The sequence below is a fragment of the Leucoraja erinacea genome, chromosome 1 (genome assembly GCF_028641065.1).
Source record: "Leucoraja erinacea ecotype New England chromosome 1, Leri_hhj_1, whole genome shotgun sequence".
NCBI lineage: Eukaryota > Metazoa > Chordata > Chondrichthyes > Rajiformes > Rajidae > Leucoraja > Leucoraja erinaceus.
In genome coordinates, this window is record NC_073377.1 from 142,970,876 (window position 1) to 142,976,865 (window position 5,990).

The following is a 5,990-nucleotide window of genomic DNA, read 5'->3' on the forward strand; positions in this document are numbered from 1 at the left end:
GCACTGGCTACTGTAATTATTTAAAGTAGTGAATTTTGAATTGTCTTTTTTGCATTGATTACACCAATGTTTAATGATATAATGCACTTTATTGGGTCTAAAAACAGGTACGAGTTTTAAATCAGCACGTGCATTCTCCTGGACAACAGCTAATACGCATTTTCATCTCTTTGCAGTGAATGCAATGAGAGAGAATTTGTCTTGAAATGATCACATTTGCAGAGTAAAAAAAATGAGTTGGCTGTGTTCTTGTGCAAAGTATAATTGATCCATGATATTTTTCTTGTGTCAGTACAGATAACTCTCATTAATACAGACCACAGGGGAGAGAGAAGTCAGTGTTTGCCGATTGTCTGCTGTAACCAAGTGAGGGGGAGGGGGTCATTGTGTATATTATTGGGGAAAAAAAGCCAGTGTAATGGGAAATTTCCTACTTTTCCAGTGTCCTCTTTTCCAGTTGCCATTACTACACAGGTAAGTAGGGGTGATCGTACACAGACCAAATAGAACAGATCTTCCATTTGTTATTTCCAGTTTAATTGGTTGTTTATTGAAGTAGTTGTGCAAACAAAGAGATGAATGTACCAGGTTTTCCTTATTCTGCATGCAAGTTGCAACTGGCTGCTCTGCCCCCTTCTGGTGGGAACTAGATGCTCTCCCTCCCTGTGCCTGCCCCTATTCCCTTATATATACGCCACTCTGTGCATCTAATCACCACCCCCAAGTGTCCACAAATAATACTGCAAGATATATCTAGACAAAATATTATAATATGCCAACAGTAGCTGGCCTAAACATAAATGGCACCTACAGCCGGTAAACACACTAAACAAAACCCACCAACAGGAAAGGACAATGTTATAATACAATCTACAATGTTATAATAGTTTCAACATTGTAAATTGAAAGTCAAAATGCTGTAATTTAATTTACCTTTTGTAGATGATAGATGAACGTGTAGGAATGAACTGCAGAGAGACTCAAAATGCTGGAGTACCTTCAAGTAACCCCGGCTTTCCCTCGCTCTCTCCATCCCTCCCCCACCCAAGTTGCACCAGCTTCTCGTTCTCACCCAGCAAACAGCTAACAACAGCCTGTTTCATCGTTACTTTTTTGCTTATCTTTCAAACATTTGTTCTGGCGTCTCTCTCTACATCACCATCTGTATCTCTCGTTTCCCTCTTCCTTGACCCAAAATCTGAAGATTGGTCTTGACCTGTCTGACTGGCTGAGTTACTCCAGCATTTTGTGTCTATCATTGATAGATGAACCTGTTGTGTGACAATCTCAGTTAGATGCGGTGACTTTTTACCCTGTGTCCATGGAACTATGATGCTCCACTGGCTGTGGCCCCACTTGTGGAGAAGGCTGCGGTGAATGAGGTGGGGTGGGGATCATCAGGAGAAGATGGTCAACAGCGGGATTGGCAGCGTCAGAAACAGCTGGTCTTAAGAATGAGTTTTACTTGAATATGAATATTCATCACATACACGAGCTATCGTTGTGCCAGCATCTAACATAGTCATAGTGTGGAAACAGGCCCTTCGGTTCAACTTGCCCACACTGACCAACATGTCCCATCTACACTAGTCCCACCTGTCTGTGTTTAGCCCATATCCCTCCAAACCTATCCTAATCATGTACCTGTCCAATTGTTTCTTAAACATTGTGATAGTTCCAGCCTCAACTACTCCTCCCCTGGCAGCTCGCTCCATACACCCAACAACCTTTGCGTATAAAAAAAACATTACCCCTCTGGTTCCTATTGGATTCTCCTCCCCCCCCCCCCCCCCCCCTCACCTTAAACCCATGTCCTTTGGTTCTTGGTTCCCCGACTCTGGGCAAGAGACTGCGTTTACCCAATCCATTCCTCTCATGATTTTGCCCACCTCTATAAGATCCTCTCATCCTCCTGTGCTATTAACATCTTAGATGGACACAAAAAGTTGGAGTAACTCAGTGGGTCAGGCAGCGTCTCTGGAGAAAAGGAATAGGTGACAATCTGGGTCGAGACACTTCTTCAGACTGATAGTCGGGAAGATGAGACGAGAGATATAGACAGTGATGTAGAGAGCTATGGAACAGAAGATTGGAAGATATGCAAAAAAGATGCTAGGAGACTGCAAGGTGACTTGGATAGGCTGGGTGAGTGGGCAAATGTTTGGCAGATGCAGTATAATGTGGATAAATGTGAGGTTATCCATTTTGGTGGCAAAAACAAGAAAGCTGACTATTATCTAAATGGTGGCCGACTAGGAAAAGGGGAGATGCAGTGAGACCTAGGTGTCATGGTACACCAGTCATTGAAAGTAGGCATGCAGGTGCAGCAGGCAGTGAAGAAAGCGAATGGTATGTTAGCTTTCATAACAAAAGGATTTGAGTATAGGAGCAGGGAGGTTCTACTGCAGTTGTACAGGGTCTTGGTGAGACCACACCTGGAGTATTGCGTACAGTTTTGGTCTCCAAATCTGTGGAAGGACATTATTGCCATAGAGGGAGTGCAGAGAATGTTCACCAGACTGATTCCTGGGATGTCAGGACTGTCTTATGAAGAAAGACTGGATAGACTTGGTTTATACTCTCTATAATTTAGGAGATTGAGAGGGGATCTTATAGAAACGTACAAAATTCTTAAGGGGTTGGACAGGCTAGATGCAGGAAGATTGCTCCCGATGTTGGGGAAGTCCAGGACAAGGGATCACAGCTTAAGGATAAGGGGGAAATCCTTTAAAACCAAGATGAGAAGAACTTTTTTCACACAGAGAGTGGTGAATCTCTGGAACTCTCTGCCACAGAGGGTAAGCCGAGGCCAGTTCATTGGCTATATTTAAGAGGGAGTTAGATGTGGCCCTTGTGGCTAAGGGGGATCAGAGGGTATGGAGAGAAGGCAGGTACGGGATACTGAGTTGGATGATCAGCCATGATCATATTGAATGGCGGTGCAGGCTCGAAGGGCCGAATGGCCTACTCCTGCACCTAATTTCTATGTTTCTAAGTAACGATAACAAAAGTAACATTTTGTTCTAGCTATCACTTAGGACAGGGGTGGGCAACCTTGTTCTGCATAGGGGCCAGGACGCATGTCTGTGAGCGGATGGCGGGCCACATCTATCATGTGTACACATGGATCCCACCCCAGATGGCAGGCATCAAATTGCATGTTCACAGAAGGTGCGCAGGGTGTGGTACAGCCAGAGCTCAGCTGCGCTCAGCGGGCCGGATGATTACGGGAAAATAAATCCGCCTGTGGGCCGGATGATTTGGGGTTACGGGCCGCATTCGTCCCGGGGGCCGTAGGTTGCCGACCCCTGACTTAGGATGACAAACTTTCTTTTTACGCCACCACCCTCTGGAAGTCATGGTCAATCACTCCAATGATAATTTAAAGTAAAAAAATGAGTAAACAGGGTGAGCGCAAGACATCTGAGTGGCAGTAAACACAGACTGAGACAAGATTTGTGTAGGAAAGAACTGCAGATGCTGGTTTAAATCAAAGATAGACACAAAATGTTGGAGTAACTCAGCGGGACGGGCAGCATCTCTGGAGAAAGGAATGGGTGACGTTTCAGGACGAGACCCTTCTTCAGTCTGAAACGTCACCCATTCCTTCTCTCCAGAGAAGCTGCCCGTCCCGCTGAGTTACTCCAGCATTTTGTGTCTATCTGAGACAAGACTCGCTCCAAGCATCTCCGACCACTCCGTGAAGCAATGAACCCGGTGCTTTGTTCCCAATACAAATGGACACCTCGGTTACTACAACAGGTTCATTCTGCCATAACCAAAATCCATTATAGACAGGACTGTATTAACAAGAGTGGAGTGTACTTGAAATTACAAACGCTGAGTGCATTTATCTCTGGGATTTGCAGTTGATCTGTCCTTTCCACATCTGTGCCTGCTCGTTGGGAGGTGAAGAATTGTTGCAAAGAACTCCCACATCCGGTTTTTATTATGAAAATGTAGTTTGAGTTTTGTTCATTCCTCTTGCCTCCATTTACAGCAGTGGTGGAACAGGAGTTTTGGTGCAGTCTTGACCTACATTGATTTAAAAAACTAAATATTAACAGGTTATTATATTCCAGTTGTGTTCCATTTGAATGTATGGAACATTTAATGTCATCACCCACTTTCAGTTTTATCATCAGAATGTAGTTTGAGCTTTGTTCAATCTTGCAGAATTTTGTTTCTGAAATATGTCGAAATATATAAAAATGGATGTATTATTTACAGCTTCAAGATTGTGTATTGTTATATTCTGTCCTTAAATGATATTAATATTTGAACGCGATCATGTTGAAAATTCTGTCTGTATTTGATTCCAATACTTCCAATAAAATCTTTCTCCGTGGAACAGTGACAGGATTAAAACAATGTTAAACTATCGGAATCAAGGGATATGGGCAGAGTCCTTGCGGAATCAGGGGATATGGGAGGAAGGCAGGCATGGGTTACTGATTGTGGATGATTAACCATGATCACAATAAATGGCCGTGCTGACACGAAGGGCCTCCTGTACCTATTTTCTATGTTTCTAAGTAAATAGTCAAAGGGATGTCCATTCACTGTTTGTACATGAGATGTATGGACCTGTGTTAATCATCTGTGCTTCCAAAATAGTAACGTACAAACAATACACAGCAGTGATAATAACATTAAGAGTTTTAATTTGGCATTGTAAATTATGAAAGCTTACCCTATTCTCTCTGAGTCTTGCTAAACAAGATAGGAGCCCATGGTATTAAATGCAAGGTACTAGCCTGGATAGAAGATTGGCGGACTGGCAGAAGGCAAAGAGTGGGAATAAAGGGGGGTGTTTCTGCTTGGCTGCAATGGGTTAATGGTCGGTGTTGGGTCCGCTACTTGTCATGTTATATGTTAATGATCTAGATGAGGGAATTGATGGCTTTGTGGTCAGAATTGCAGACCTTGCCCAGAGTAGGTGAATCGAGGATCAGAGGACATAGGTTTAATGTGAAGGGGAAAAGATTTAATAGGAATCTGAAGGGTAACTTTTTCACACAAAGGGTTGTAGGTGTATGGAACAAGCTGCCAGAGGAGGTTGTTGAGGTTGGGACTATCGCAATATTTAAGAAACAGTTAGACAGGTACATGGTTAGGACAGGTTTGGGGGAGATATGGGCCAAACAAACACAGGCAGGTGGGACTAATGTAGCTGGGACATGTTGGCCGGTGTGGGCAAGTTCTGCCGAAGGGCCTGTTTCCACGCTGTATCACTCTATGATACGAAGATAGGTGCTGGGGCAGGTAGTATATAGAGAGAGCAGGGAGGCTGCAAAAGGACTTGGACAGGTTGGGAAAGTAGGAATACAGCGTAGCCAAGTGTGCGGCCATATTCTTTGGTAGAAGGAATTTAGAAGGATGAGGGGGATTTCATTAACGCCTTACTGCAGCAGTCGGCGACCTACGACCCCCAGGCCGAATGCGGCCCATAACCCGAAATCCTCCGGCCCGCAGGTGTATTTTTTCCCCCATAATTATTCGGCCCGCAGGCTTCCGTCATCTCCAGTAGCGCCAAGCGCGGCCGTGCACCTTCTGTGTCTGGGCTTCACTGTCGGGATCGGGGTTGTCAATAGACCGGGGACGAGTGAGTGTGAATATTTGAGCCATCGCCTTCAGATCCAAGGTCCGTAGGTGCGCCATGTTCGTGAGCGGCCGTAACTAGGGGCCAGTGCTCCGTCGTCCTCGAAGGGGAGGGATCCAAGTGAACATGTGATTTGATGCCTGCCATCCAGGAGTGGGGTGGGGGCGGGATCCATGTGTACACGTGATAGATGTGGCCCGCCATCTGCTCACAGACATGCGTCCTGGCCCCTATGCAGCACAAGGTTGCACACCCCTGCCTTACTGGATAAAGAAAAGGTCAGATAGAGTGGATGTGGAAAGGATGTTTCCAGCAATAGGAGAGTCCAGAACAAGAGGGCACAGCCTCAATAAAAGAATATATCTTCATACAGAGATGAGGAGGATTT